Below are 16,047 nucleotides of genomic sequence, written 5' to 3'. Positions count from 1 at the left end.
CGAGTCCCGCATCAGGTCCCTGCATGGAGCCTGCTTCTCCCTCTGCCTGGGTCTCTGCCTCTGTGTGTGTGTCTCTCATAAATACATAAAATCTTAACAAAAGAAAAAAGAAAGGAATCGCTATCTTCATCTTCTCTAAAGGTAAAGGCCCTACAGGTACAAGGCAGGTGGGGCACAGCCCGGCCCTCGGTGCACCGGCGCCCCGGAGGAGGGGGGGCGGGGGCGCTGACCCCGGGGCCGCAGGTCCCCCGTTTCTGTGCAGCCGGCGAGACAAGCAGGTGCCCGAGTGGCCTTCCGAGGGTGGAGGGAGCTGCCCCGCGGCTTCCAGGGGGCAGGGCCCTGGGGGCGGCCTCTCTCCCCGGCCCACACCCCGCCGGTGGCAGCCGCCCTGGACCCCGACGCCCCGCCGGCCCCGCCCCTGCCCCCCGGCCTCCCTCCAGATCAGGCCGCCCCTCCCCCGTCCCTCTACCTGCCCTTCCCGTCCCCCACCTCATCGCCCCTCCTCGCCGCCCCTACCCCCTCCCCTCACCCCCTCCCCTAACCCTCCCCATCCACCGCCCTTCCCATCCCTTCCTCACCCCCTCCTCCCCCCTCCTCCCCCTCCCCCCTCCTCTCTCACTCTTCCACCCGCCCCTCCCCTCCCCCTTTCCCCCCTCCCATCCCCCTTCCCCTTCTCCCATCCCCCTTCCCTCCCATCCCCCTTCCCATCTCCCCTCCTCACCTCCATTACCCCGTCCCCTCCCCTCCCCCCTCCCCTCCCACTCCTCCCCTCCCCCTTCCACCCTTCCCCCCCTTCCCCCTCCTCACCTCCATTACCCCCTCCCTTCCCCCTCCTCACTGGCCCCTCCTGGCCCCTGGCCCCCCTCCCCTACCCCCCACCCCGTACCCCCCACTCCCTCCCCTTCCACCGTTCTTCCGTCCCCCACCTCACCACCCCCTCCTGCCTTTCCCATCCCTCCTCCTCCCTCCCCTCTCCCCTTCCACCACCCTTCCTGTCCCTCCTCCTACCCCCTCCCTTCCGCCCCTCCCCCCTTCCCTCCTCCCCTTCTCCCTCCACCCCTCCTCTTTCCAGGGTCCCAGCTGTGATTCCAGACTCCAGAAGACCAGCCCTGGGGCAGACAGCAAAGGTTCAGGGCCTCCTCCCACCCTCCCTCCCTGCCTCAACCTCCCCCACAAACCTTCCTGGGAGGAGCCCCCACCCAACACAGTGCACGCACATATGACCAACCCCCCCCCCCCAGCCACCACTCTGGTGGTTCCTCCATCCTGTGGGGCAGGTGTGGCTGCCAGGCTGGGCTACAACTGTCCTGCTGAGAGCCCCGGACCCCCTGACCCCAGTAACGGATCCCCACGTCTTTCTGAAAGTGCCGTCTAGGCCAGCTTTACAGGACGCAGTCACCCGGCTGAGCCTGACACCTCCTCCCGAGGCCCCACCCGACCAGCGCCCTTCTCTGCACCCCTCTTCCTCCCCGGAGGCCCTCCTAGGGACCAGGCTCCTTGGGGGAGCCTCTGCTCAGCCTCAGCTCCCCTCTGGGAAGGTCAGTTCACGCCCTCGTGTCCTCTCACCCCAAGCAAGTCGCCAGCCCGGCACCAGTACAACTGCCAGTGTCACCAAGGCAGCGCCTTCTCATAGGGGTGAACTCCAACACTGGGGAAAGAACTCTTTGCACCATGAAGAAAATGCCTTCACATCTGAATCATTAAAAAAGATTATAGTACTTGGACTTTTCTGTCTAAAATCACAGGGGCTCCGTCAAACAAGAGTCAGGGGGCCATGGGCCGCGGGGGGATGTTTCCCTGGGTGTCGGCTCTGGGCTGCGAGGGTTTCCGACCGGGCTCCTGAGAGGCTCTACGGGAGGGCAGGCACAGGCAACTCCCTGTGACCAGGCTGTTGCCTGGCCCTTGGGGATCCCTAGGAACCAAAAGTGATGCACGACAATGGCCCAGCTACTGCCACCAACAGTCACACCTGATAATCAATTTTCCATAAATGTCAACAAGCGTATATCGACATAGACACAGAGCATACACACATACAGATGCAGTTTTGTTGTAAAGCATATTTTGATTTATTGACATACCGAACCACACAGTCTCCAATTCAAATATAGGCACCGCTTAATATTTTTGCCAAGTCATACATGGGCTGAGCCATTCCCCAAATAGTGAAAGCCACTCGTCATCTTTCCTGCTAAAGATCATTTTCCACAATTGTGACCTGAGTAGATTTTCACAGGCCACAGGATCCCAAAGGTCAGATTTGTGTGTGTGTGTGTGTGTGTGTGTGTGTGTGTGTATTTTCAGGTGCCAGGGTGATACACTCGTAATCTTCTTGTCAGAGATTTAGTTATGAACCTGGAAGGATTATTCCAAATTGAGAATTTCTAGAGGAAATGGACAGGGGAATCCACAAGTGGCGACCCCCAGGAAAGGTCCGAAAAGCCTGTGTCTCCCCGTGCTTTGAGCAGGTGTGGGTCTGGCCCCCCACTGGGTCCCCAGGCCTTGGGGGAGCTCACCTGGAGACAGCCAGGGGCTCTGAGGCCGGCTGTCTAGTTCCCACAGGGAGTCGTCCTCCCGCGGAGGCCCGGCCACACCTGCCAGGTGAGCGTGTGAAAGTCGAGGCTGCCCTTGGGCCCCGGGGTTACCCCCCAGCAACCTGCCCGCTGCCCTTGCGCCTGCTCCGGAGTGGGAGTCCCGCGGGGTGACGCTCAGTCGTCGTTTCTAAACCTCAGAAAGAGGCTAGCTCCCTCACACGACACGGATTTCCATCCAACCCTTCGATTTTGCTCCAAATTATTGTAGAAGGCAAAATAATTTAAACGGGAAAGGTTTGTTTCCTGTACCACAGGCCCTTGCAGGACTCGCTCCGAACTGTTTTCGGCGACCCTCCTCGTGCACTTGTGCGGGCCCTCGGCCTGGCGCTGCCAGAGTGCTCGCCCCGACGCCCCTGGGCTGCATCGCGGGGCCCGTCGGCATCCAGAGGGCTGTGAGCGTGGCCATTGGCAGTCGGGGGAGCTGACGTAGGTCGGGAGGCAGGGGACACAGCCCGTGAGAAGGGACAGAGCCAGGCGCCCGGGCTCGCGCTCTGTGCAACCCCGGCCAGAAGCACAGGGACAGCTGCGGCATTGTCCAGGCTGGAAGAGAGGCCCCCAAAGCCCCATTAGGCCGATCTTGTAAGGTCTGCTGTAAGGTGGGCTCTTTTTGTTTTGTTTTGTTTTGTTTATTTGAAAGAGAGGACGCCAGGGTGCCTGGGTGACTCTTGATTTCAGCTCAGGTCAGGATCTCAGGGCGCAGCCCGCTTAGGGTCCCCCCCACCCCACTCCTCCCCATAACACGAAGGTACTCTCTCTTTCTCTCTAAAAAAAAAAAAAAAGAAATAAATAAGATAAAAAGAAAGAAGATGCTGACCATAAACAATTTTCTATCTACATTTTCCAAAATTTCCACCTCCAATTTCTTCTACTGATAGAAGAGCATTTTTTTCTCAGAAGTAGACGGTGGCCGCGAGCACAGTGTGCACCGCGTTCAGCTGTGGCCTACTGTGTGCAATGGCGATGCTCCCTCACCACTGGGGGATCAACCAAGATTTCATGAATCAAATCATATTTTAAAGGACCAAAGTCATTATTTGAGGGCCAACTATGAAAAACGTATGCAAAATGTAAAAATCAGTCTCTAATTTTTCTTTTACGTGAATATATCATGTTTCAACAACTCTAAAGAGCAGTTTTTTGTGTTTTTGTTTTGCTTTCTTTTTCTCCCATTTTAACCTTCCCCAAAGGGAAGGTTTCTCCGGAAGCGGGGTGCAGTCCATGTGGCCTCCGAGAACCGCCGCCAGGTGGCAGTCGTGATGTAACGTGAAATCCTTGGCTCTTGGGTCAGGATCCAGGAAAGGTCAGCCTCAAAAGCACCTTGATCCCATGAAATGCATAATGCCTTGTTTGAGGCAAAATACAACCGCAGCAAGAGTTGTCGCCCTACCCTTGATGGCTAATCAAGGTCCTCTTTCTTTCTTTCTTTCTTTCTTTCTTTCTTTCTTTCTTTCTTTCTTTCTTTCTTTCTTTTTTTTTAAGATCTTGTTTATTTATTCATAAGGGACCCAGAGACAGAGAGGCAGAGACCCAGCAGACGGAGAAGCAGGCTCCATGCAGGGAGCCCGATGCGGGACCCGATCCCAGGACCTGGGATCACGGACCGCCTGAGCTGAGGCAGACGCTCAACCGCTGAGCCCCCCAGGAGCCCCTAGTTCCGCTCAATGACTTTCCAACCACAGATCCCCTCACTCTGCTCCTCGGCTATGGATACTCAGTCGTTTCTGCTAAAGCCGGAACTGAGCTCGCTCTGTGTCCCCTACTGCAATAGTGTCCAGGGACGTTTTCCTCAACCATGTAACAAGCGTCAGGATGATTTCGCTGGTACACCCTTTGTCTCTGCGCACCTGTTTCTGACCACATGGCAGAAAGACCAGAAAGACCAGAAATGGAACTTGGTCTCCCCTAGAGCTAGGACATGTCACCAGGGGAACCCAGCCAACCCTCCCGGAGCCCAGCTCCACTCACCCACATGCAGCATTAAACAAACATCCTCCCCTGAAATGGAACCACAGGGCTGGCTGCGCTCAAGGCCTTGAACAAGTGCAGCTGGCTCCCCCCAGGCCAGACCGCCGCCACCTGTCAGTCCCCTGTCACCCAGAGAAGCTTGCTGCTGCTCCTGCACCATAATCTCTGGTGCTCCTTGGAAGCCTGCCCTTTGTGGGGCCTGGGTGGCTCTGTCGGTTGAGCATCTGACTCTAGATTTCAGCTCAAGTGGTGATCCCGGGGTCCTGGGATCGAGCCTGGGTCAGGCTCCCTGCTCAGCACCCAGCGGGCTTCTCCCTCTCCCTCTGGCCCTCCCCCTGCTTGTCCTCTCCTTCTCTCCCTCTCTTCCTCCCTCTCTCTCTCTCAAATAAATAAATAAAATATTTAAATAAAAAAAGAGAGAGAGAATGCCTGCCTCTGTCCTCTGTCGTTAATTCCTCGGATGAGAGCCACCCATTTGGTGTTCTCAGGCCTGGCGGGATGGCTCACAGTCCTTTCCAGGCGCCAGCTGGCCCGGACCCGCTCCTCCCCTCCGGTCACATGGGTAAGGGGCCTGGTGTGTTCGTGCCCACAGCCCCTGGGGACACAGACCCTTGGGCATCTCCCCTGGATGCTCCAGATCTGGGCCGGAGCCCAGGAATCCCGGGGCTTAAGAACCACTGCAGGCTCCTTATATTCAGGGCAGACTGAGAGCTGGCATCCTGCTGCAGCCCCGGGCCGCTGCGGGACAGCGAGGGAGGCCTGCAGGGGACAGAGCTCTCCCGGCGTCACAGTCCCCTTGTTGCAGGTCCCTGCAGGATGAGCCCCAGGCCAGCACACCCGGTCCCCGGGTCCCGGCGCCTCGCTGGCCCCCGGAGCCAGTCACCCCCTCGCCCAGGGCCTCGTGTCCCACCAGCATGCGTCTCCCTCCTGAGCTGGAAACCCAAAGGTGGCCACCCGGGGGAGGGAGGACAGGCCTGGAGCTACAGTCACCGTATCCACCTGGCACCAGCTCCTTCACCCTTAAAATAAGGTCATTGGACCAAATCAGGACCTCAAAACGTTTCCAGAGAGAGAGAGAGACAGAGACAGAGAGAGAGACAGAGAGAGACAGAAAGAGTGCCCTGACGGCCAGGAGCTAAGAAGGGAGTTACAGTAAGAGGAAAGGAGGGAGGGAGGGAGGGAGGGAGGGAGGGAGGAAGGAAGGAAGGAAGGAAGGAAGGAAGGAAGGAAGGAAGGAAGGAAGGAAGGAAGGAATCAGTGGGCAGCTGTTAGAGGTGAGCCACCCTGCAGTGGGGAGGGGACCCGGGAGACAGGACAGCTCCGCCCTCCTCCCCACCCGGCAACTCCAGCCCCTTCACACTCTAGGGACATCACTGCAGGCCCCAACTCTCACCAGGTTACGAGCATTATTAAAATGTTATCTCAATAGGTAGAACCATGAAATGATGTATAAAGTCCACGTTTATACATTACTATTTAATTGAAGAAAAAATAGGAATCGACTACCATAAAGGTAATGAAATGCAGATTTGCAATATACTTTAACATGATAGGCCAGTGGATGGTAGTGTCTTGAGTAATAAAACCGTCAATTTGAGGTTAATGGTAGACAAATGTTAGCTCAGTTTTGGTCATTATATTCAGTCTGTCCTTATATTGTGGGTTTGAAAACACAACTCCTGGGAATGCCTGTTCACATGTTCACATAGAAACAAAACTTCCAGGTAGGGGACTCTAAGGGGCAATGCAGGTGTCACCTGAAAAGTGTAGAGTTCCCTCTTCATTTGAAGATACCAGGCTGCGTTCCGTGGGTGCCTAATCGATTGCTGTCGTGCTCCAGAACCGAACCACCCTCCAGGGCATGCTGACCACTAACATTCTTAAAAATTCGACAATTAGGGGATCCCTGGGTGGCTCAGTGGTTTAGTGCCTGCCTTTGGCCCAGGGTGCAATCCTGGAGTCCCAGGATCGAGTCCCGGGATCGAGTCCCGTGTCGGGCTCCCTGCATGGAGCCTGCTTCTCCCTCTGTCTGGGTCTCTGCCTCTCTCTCTCTCTCTGTCTATCATAAATAAATAAATCTTTTTAAAAATTTGACAATTAAAAACTTATACATCCAGAGACTGAGACCCCAAGGCACACCTACCGGAAATGCGGACACGGGTGTTACGGGCAAGTTACTTTTTAGTCTGTGGTGCCTGTATTTCGTGTGTGCTGAGGTGACTCCGTCCTTCCCCCCGTGTCTGGCTCGGCTGCTGCGGAAAGCCTCAGGGCTGAGCACACCAGGAAGCCCACCGAGCTTCATGTGCTCTAAGTTCAAGGGCAGAGCCGAACGGAAGGATAAAAACAAGGATTCTGGTCATACAGTCCATTCCCTCGTTGTTATCTGGATGGTTCAGAATGTGCTGATTGTGACCGTTACAGATTATCTTCCCAATGAAGACAAATTCAGATTTTTTTTTTTTTTTTTTTTTTTACAGGAAATAGTCATAGGTTCTTGGGAAAATGTAAGAGCTCTGAGAAAGGTGAGATGAGCTAAGTTAAGCTCCATTTGCTCTGTCGCTGACTGGCTTCCCATGGTTGGACAGGCGTTCACGTCTCTGGGCACCTGCTTCCTCAGCTCTGAGATGGTCCTGCGAATCCCGAGCCTCGGCTACGGACTCTGGAACAGATGAGACAGTGTAGACAGCGGCGCTCAACCAGTCCTCCCACTGCCTCCAAATGGGAAGCGCGATCACAGGCAGGGGTGTGGTGGCAGATTTACCTCCAGACACTCCAAAATGTCCTAGCCGGTCACCGCCGAGTCACGAGGGACAGGGATGGGTGACTCCTGGTGCTCCCGGTCCCCCCGCGGTGCCACTGGGGAGCAAGGTGGTGGCTCAGGCAGGAGGCTGAAGCCCTGCAAGGAACCGAGGGCCTGCGCTGCTCCTGCCCCCTCGCCCTGGAGGCCCGACGTGCATCCGATGGAGGATCAGCAGCAAGACAGGAAGCAGGCCTTGGGGGGGCGGGGGCGCCCTGGGCTCGTGGCTCTAGCCCCCGCCTTGTCCAGATGCTGCCTCTGGCCTGCGTGAGCTGCCCTGTGGTCTCGCTCCACGCGGTTCCTTCTCCCTTCCTCTTGGCTCTTCTGGCTTAGAGAAGACGCGGGTTAGGGCCCGAGACCCCACGAAGTCTCCCCACGCCTGCAGGAGGATTTCCACCTGCACGGGAGCCACTGAGGCAAGGACGCGCACCCTGGCGCTCTGATTGCCGTCTAATGACGCCGGTCTGTGTCGATTCCACTTTATTGGTTTCCTCATTCGCTTTGAATCCCTTTCAGGACTGTCACACTGAGGAGCAATGACTTCTTAGAAGTAGCTTCCTTTCTCGTTTGCCACTCACAGCCTCATCATCTTTTAGAGTGGAGAGAGAAATTCTTTTTTTTTTTTTTAAGATTTATTTATCTATTTATTCATGAGAAACACAGAGAGAGAGAAAGAGAGGCAGAGACACAGGCAGAGGGAGAAGCAGGCTCCATGCAGGGAGCCCGACGTGGGACTTGATCCCGGGTCTCCAGGGTCACACCCTGGGCCGAAGGCGGTGCTAAACCACGGAGCCCCTCCGGGCTGCCCATGAAGAGATAATTTCCAAATGAACCACACTGGGTGATCAAGAGAATCTGGTGGGATAGAGGAAGGGGGCAAATATTAGACCTTTTATTTTTTTATAACATATTTAATTTCGCCCTTCTTAAATTTCAATTTTGGACAGTGTTTTATAATACGTGTAATATATTAGTGGACAAGTACAGATGTGGATTTAGAAATAAAGATTTGTATATGGGGGAATGCTAATTTCATTTTATTTATTCATTTTGTTATTGAAGGGATATACCATCATAAAAGTTTGGAGACCTCTATTCTAGAAGACTGTTCACAATCCACTGCAGGCCCTCCGGCTCCACGCCTTGTATTCGCCCCTCTGCTCATCTCTCAGAATGCACAAATCATCCTAGCTGTGTTTTACAATCATCAACAGATTTAACAAAAATTTTTACTTTGCTGCAACCCCATCCTAGACTCAGGGAGCCAATCTTCACGAACAAAGCATGAACTATGCGAATTTTTTTTTAAAGTGCCCCTTAATTTTGACACAAATCCTCCTGCTAAAAATCCCAAGGTTCTCCAGACTGTAAGCTCACTAAGGACAGGCTATGTTGATCCATCTTATTCACTGTTGCATCTACAGGGTCTGGCACCATGCCCGACATAGTTTTCCATAAATATTCGCCGAAGGAATGAATGATGAACAAATGAACCACAACGCAGAGGCAGCTACGGATAACTCCTCCAGCTGTGTTTTTCATCTCAATATTCTTATTTTTATTTATTTATTTATATAAATATAAATATAATGTTTATATTTATATTTTATAGTTTTATGCTTTTGAGAATTCATCATGTATAAAATTGAGTGTGTTTTAAATCACTTTTAGTAAACAAGTACTTAATATTTAAAGTGACTCAAGTGTTTTAATATTGTTTAGCATTTATTATCTTCTATTATAAATTACAGTATGTAAAAAAAAATCTTCCAACTATAGCTTTGTTCTGTATATTCTATTATAGGACTAGGGCAGAGTCCTAGAAATGGCATTTCTTTTGTTTTGTTTTTTTAAAGATTTTATTTATTTATTTGACACAGAGAGAGTGAGAGAGAGCACAAGCAGGGGGAGGGGCAGAGGGAGAAGCAGGCTCCCCGCTGAGCAAGGAGCCCGAGGCAGGACTTGATCCCAGGATCCTGGGGTCATGACCTGAGCTGAAGGCAGGTGCTCTACCGGCTGAGCCACTCCGGCACCTCCTAGAAGTGGGATTTCTAAATCAAAGATTAAGGACATTTTAAAGGGTCTAAGTCCTTGGGAAGGACAAATTAATATTGATCTCAGGAGATGGGATCAATATCGCTCCTTAAACCGGAGCTGACAGGGTTTTGTGACCCAGCAGAGAGAATCTTCTGGAGCTTCATGTTGTGGCAGGGAGGCCTGGAGGTCTGATTGAGTTCTCATCTCTGTTTCTACCATTTTAGTGGCTGTGACACCGAGAGTCTTTGAGCTTAAGTTTCTTCACCAATAATGTGACTATTCACATGATAGGGTGTTGATTTTGTGAGCACTGGTAGGTGCTAGTGGCACCTGGTGGCTCAGTGGTGGAGCGTCTGCCTTCGGCCCAGGGCGTGATCCCACCAGTCTGGGGATCAAGTCCTGCGTCGGGCTCCCTGCAGGGAGCCTGCTTCTCCCTCTGCCTGTGTCTCTGCCTCTCTCTCTCTCTGTGTCTCTCATGAATAACTAAATAAAATCGTTAAAAAAAAAAATTAAGTATTTCCAGCCTGTTTACCACTCCATATACCAAACCAGAACTTTCTGGAGATCCGTTATTTTGGGTGTAGATATATTTGAGATGTAAGCATCGTCAGCAGGCTATTTACTTCTTAACTTCGAAATCTCACAATTTAAAAAATCACACTATTCCGACAAACTGCTGCTCGTTGCTGAGGGAGTAGGTTCAGGGCACTGAGGCAATGAGCCATTTACCTGTGTCATGGGGTGAGGTGGCAGCAGCAAGCTTTCCTCCCCACTCCCCACTGCGCCCGGGGAGGCGGGCCTGCGGCCGGGTGGAGGCCGAGCTGCAGCCGAGCTGTTGGTGGAGCGTCCGGCCCGGGCCCCTCGCACGGCAGCGGGCACCTGCTCCCCCAAATGCCCGCAGCGAGGAGCAGGCCGCGGGCCCGGGCAGGAGGACGGCGGGCACCCGGAGAGGGAAGTGCCCGGGCAGGAGGCAGCAGGTAGTTGCATGATCTGAGCGTGACCTTCAGGGGCGGCGCGGGCCCACCTGCCATACTCTCTGGGGAACCTTCCAGACTCGCCATAGCCACAGTGGGAACACTTTGGGGCCCCTTGGAGTCTTGCATGGAGATCTCACTGCCCGCTCGCCGCCCTCCCTGCCTCGCAGGCCCACGGGGGTCAGACAGCCCAAGCTAAGGAACAGTCACCGCAACCAATGTCACCTGCAACGAACTTTATTTCAGACGTTATCATGCAGGAATGTCCCTTCTAGAGACAAGGCCACTGCCCTGCTCGGGCCAAACGCCCAGCAGCCTCCCACAAACCCGATATTCAAGTGTCCTGACCCGAAGACGGGGACAAACGTGGACAAGTGTGTGACAAAGGTTGTTCAGATGAATTGGGCAAAACGAAAAATATATGTGATGGATGTGTGGGTTTTTTTTATGTCCATACAGAAATCCAATTTTCCAGATATTATTTATGTGATGAAAAAATAACTAATAATGTTTTGTATTTATCCAAGACAATGTTTTTGGGGAAAAAACGCCTTGCTTTACATAATTCCATGAATGCGCGAGTTCCTGCTCCTTACCCATACGGTAACCCAGGGGGTCCTGTTTGGCCAGGAGTTTTGTGTCGAGGTATACTTGACACACGGCGTCACATTAGTTTCTGGCGTGTGGCCTAGTGACTGGGCCACTCCGCAGGTTGCACGAGGCTCACCGCGACGGCTGCCACCATCTGCTACCACGCAAGGCCCTCGCAAGACCTGACTATTCTCCCCCTGCGGGGCCGTCCACGCGGGGCCTACTCATCCCGTAAGGAAGAGCCTGCCCCCCCCCACACCACCCCCAGCCATCCTCCTAATTCCCATAGTTTGTTCTCGGTATTTTTGGGTCTGTTTCTGCTTTTTGTTTGTTTACCCATTTGTTTTGTGTTTTAGATTCCACATGTAAGTGAAATCATATGGTATTTGTCTTGCGCTGCCTAACCTCACTCTGCGTGAGGCCCTTTCGGCCATCCGGGTGTTACCACGGCAGGGTCCCAGTGTCTTCCGTGGCCGCTACGCCACAGTGTGCGTGCGTGTGCCGCATGGTGCTCGTCCATCCACCCGTGCACGGCCACGTGCTGCTCCCACACCTGGGCTCTTGGAAAGAGCGCTGCTACAGCCTGGGGGGCACGTATCTCTTTTGAATTAGTGTTTTCGTTTTCTTCGGGTAAGTATTCAGCAGGGGAATGAGTGGATCGCATGGTATTTCTATGTTTTACTTTATCTTTTTGAGGAACCCCCATACGGTTTTCCACAGTGTGTGCACTAACTTATATTTCCACCAAAATTGCACAAGAGTTCCGGTTTTCTCCACATCCTTTTTGCTTTTGTTTCCCCTGCCTCAGAAGACACATCTAGAGAAACGATTCTCTGCCCCACGTCAAAGAAATTACTACCCATGTTTCCCCCCAGGAGTGTTATGGTTTCAGTCTCAAAATTAGGCCTTTCATCCATTTTGAGTTTATTTTTGCACATGGTGTAAAAACAAAGTGGTCTAGCTTCATTGCTTTGCACGTAGCTGTCAGTTTTCCCAGCACCGTGTCGGGAGGAGACTGTCTTCTCCCCGTTGTACATTCTCGCTTCCTTCGTTGTGGATTGACTGTGAGCGCGGGCTTATTTCTGGGCTCTCTGTTCTGTTCCATTCATCTATGTGTCTATTTTTGTGTCAGTACCACACTGTTTTCATTACTATAGCTCTGTAGTATATCTTGAAATCTGGGGTTGTGATGCTTCCAGCTTTATTATTCTTTCTCCAAATTGCTTTGGATTGATTGAAAGTTTTTTTTTTTTTTAGATTTTATTTGGGGATCCCTGGGTGGCTCAGTGGTTTAGTGCCTGCCTTCACCCAGGGCATGACCCCAGGATCCCGGGATCAAGTCCCGCATCAGGCTCCCTGCATGGAGCCTGCTTTTCCCTCTGCTGGTGTCTCTGCCTCTCTCTCTCTCTCTCATAAATAAATCTTTAAAGAATAAAAATATTTTATTTATTTATTTGTTTGTTTCTTTGTTTATTTATTTATTTATTGAGGAAGGGTAGAGAGAGGGAGAGAGAGTACGCAAGAGCAGCGGGAGCAGTAGGGGCAGAGAGAAAGAGAGAATCTCAGTCAGATTCCCCACTGAGTGAGGGTCTCACCACCCTGAGATCATGACCTGAGCCAAAATCAAGAGTCAGACACTTAATTGACTGAACCACCGAGGCACCCCGCTTAACTGATTTTTTTTTTAAAGATTTATTTATTCGTTTAAGAGAGAGAGAGCGCACAGCAGTGGGAGAAGCAGAGGGAAGGGGAGACCAGCCGACTCCTCCTGACCTGACCCGAAACCAAGAGTCAGATGCCCAACCGACTGAGCCACTCATGTGCCTCTAGTCGATGTTCTAGTGAGTTCTTGGAGTCGATACCCTTACATTCCAACTACATAAATTAATTTTATTCTTAGAAACCTTCCTGAGGATATTTACATTTGTGACTAAGCAATTCTATCCTTTCCAGTAGTTTGGATATTTAAAGTAGGCGAGTTCTCTGGGTAAGAAGCAGATAGAGTCAGGTTTGCAAAGCTTAACAACGGAACTAATCTTGGTGGGCGACTCTTGTCTGATATCAAATTTCTTTTGGATTTCTTTGGAAATTTTGGTAAAGATCAAAGAAGAGTCTACTGAACGGTCTGGCTCTCAAAGATTTTTGTTGTTGTTTATTTAACCTCTGGTGCTTCCTCGCTCCTCCTCCGGCGCTCTCCTCTCTGCCTCCCGCGGGGCTCCTCACGGTTAACCCAGCAGCAGCCCTCGTACCTTTATAATCTGCGAGGCTGGATTATGCTAGGCCCGTGCTGGCGGATACAGTTCCAATACTTCATGGCCCAGTCACTATGTAAAAGACTTTGCGGAGCTATTGCACACTCACCACATCATTTCCTACCTTCCATCTGGTCCTTGCGGAAGGTAAGCGGGGAAAGGCTTCCCAGGCGTTGCCTGTTACCTAACGGTGTGTTAATAACAAAAGGCTACAAGTATAAACAAATCCCTGTCTCCTTGCTAACTGCCAGTTAGCGAATCCTGGCTCTCTTCCCTGCTTATTGAACATGCAAACTCATACGGACCCTTCCTTATTTACGTAGTGTGTCAGCGTATTTATTTTCAGACTGATGGAGAGACGTTGTACTCTTCTTGGCTTTTCCAAGTACAAACCCTTTCACCCAAACATGCAGAATCTTTAATAAACATCTGCGATTTTCCCCCTTGGACGGTGTTCACTAATATTTTCACGATCCAAAGGGCTATTTCTTTTCCAATAGCATCTTTTCCAGTCCACCTTGACATTTTAACAGCTAGGTTTTAAAAATAAACAGAATTGTCTAGTTTTACAGTGCTCACAGTGTTCAGGCCGGAGATGTGATACTGTTTTCTTTGCTGACTGTGCCTGCATTCCCAGAACTCGCTGCAGGAATGGCATTCAAGACCGTGCTGATTGGAGTGATGAAAATTTATGTGAATAGAAGGCTTTTCTAATCATTGTTTTGGAAAAGCTAAAAACTGTTATTAGTTACCTTAAGACCTCACTCCAAAAAAATTTTTTTTGACATATGTGTCTTATTGGAGGGGAGAGGAGCCTCCTGAAGCATGAATCCAGTGTTATGTAATGGAGAAAAGTATGATTAGTAGAAATCAGACCCAACCTTTAGTGACCTTCAGCCCATTTCTAAACTTGCTTCCAAATTTTAGAATGTAGTTTTCTGTCCTGTGCACCGCAGGATTATTACGGGTATGACGTAAGTGTACTCTAGGTCTATTATTTCAATAAATAAAAGGCATTAATCCTAAGAATTTTCAGATCAAAATTTGATATTGATCTCTTCATTAGCATAGCTCTGGTTCAGATTCAGCTGAAAGGTGGTTTGGCCCAGGGCTAGTCTTAAGAGTAGTGGACCACAGCCAGCATGTGGTGACAGCATCCAAATGATCAACCAGATGAGAATCATCTGCCCCTCTAGTCTCCCAGGGCTTAGAATTCTTGAGGTCAAAAGATCAAACCTAGGTTTGAATCTCATGCTGCCACACAACAGGCTGTGTTGACCTGAGACCTCTTGAAGATGGTTTCCTTGTCTCTACAAGGCGGCTCTTTTGGGGGAATTATTATGACAGCCAAAGTGATTATATATAAAACAAGTGATACAGGGCACCTGGGGGCTCAGTCGGTGAAGCGTCTGCCTCTGGTTCAGGTCATGATCCCAGGGTCCTGGGATGGAGCTCCGCCTTGGGCTCCCAGCTCAGTGGGGTCTGCTTCTGTCTCTGCCTCCCCCTTCCCCCCTGCTCATGCTTTCTCAAATAAATAAAATCTTTAAGAAAATAAAACAAGTGGTAGAGCTTAGCATACAAGAGCCACAGGGATTGTGTCAATTAAAGGAAGACTGTAAGGCTGTGGGTTCGTTGTAGTATTGCTCACAAGTACGTGCTGTCCTGCGCTGAGGGAGTATTGGATTTCCTCAGTCCTCACGGCCATCAGACTGGACTACGTACCTGACTTTCTCTAACGAAATCATCACTTCCCAACGCTAAGTGCAGAGCCAGCTGGTCGTCTGCCCTCTTCTCCCTTTGCTGAGACTAGCAATGTTCAGATTAGATGCTACTCCTGGAGTAGAGTGGAGCCCAACCGCAAGCAAACCACAAACATCAAGTGTGTCAAACAAATCTCTGTAGCAACGAAAATCTTAAGTCCTTTGTGACTGCAGCATGACCTTGTTTATCACATTGAAGGTATTCCAAGAAAAGCCTTTATTACTCTATAGCCACTAACACGCACCATTTTAAAAATGGACCAAAGAATAGACGTTTCTCCTGATTGTCAGAAACCGCGTACAGGCAAACAGGATTAAGCCTGGCCAGCATCTGCCAGAAGTTGCCCTGCATGGGCCCAGCTGGGAAGTCTCCTGCACTTCTCTAGCGCCATCCTGTACAGATTAGGGCAAACGCCTGGGAGGACAGAGTGGCGCTCTGCACACGCCCGGGTCAGCCTGCAGTTTTCACTCCAATATCTTGGGAGGAGTTGAGAACAACCTGGAACTTAAAAATCTCACTTCCTCAAAGGATGACCAGGGGACCTCAGTATCAGAATCAGCCGGGAGCTGATGAGAAACGCGAACCCGAGGCCCCACTCCAGGCATTCCCAATCTCTGGCTCCTTCAGCCACTCCATTTGGGCAGTTCCATACAAGGGACATTTCTAACAGCTCTACAAGCGACCAAACGATCCACCACCTTCTCCGCCAGGAAGCAGAGTGTTCCGGATAGAGGCCGCCCATTAGCCTGGGACCTAGAGTGAACGTGTAGCAGAGGCCGTGACAGGAGTCTGGAAACATGTACTACTTCCTTGTAATCTTGTGAACCATGGACTGAGGTCCTTGTTACTGTAGCAGTGTACTTTAACATGCAGATACACATCTTCTGAAGAGAATAAAATGTTAAAGAATGCAGATACTATTTATACAAGTATTTCATTTTTGGTAGTTGACCTACAGTGACTTTTAGATATAGCTGCGTGGTATCCTCATAAAGTAGTTGCAAATTGTTATGTAAATTAAAAATGAATTCTTATTGCTGCAAGTAGAAACTAAGACAGCTTATTTGGCCTTGATG

The sequence above is a fragment of the Canis lupus genome, chromosome 2 (assembly GCF_011100685.1).
Source record: "Canis lupus familiaris isolate Mischka breed German Shepherd chromosome 2, alternate assembly UU_Cfam_GSD_1.0, whole genome shotgun sequence".
NCBI lineage: Eukaryota > Metazoa > Chordata > Mammalia > Carnivora > Canidae > Canis > Canis lupus.
This window is presented reverse-complemented; position numbering follows the sequence as displayed.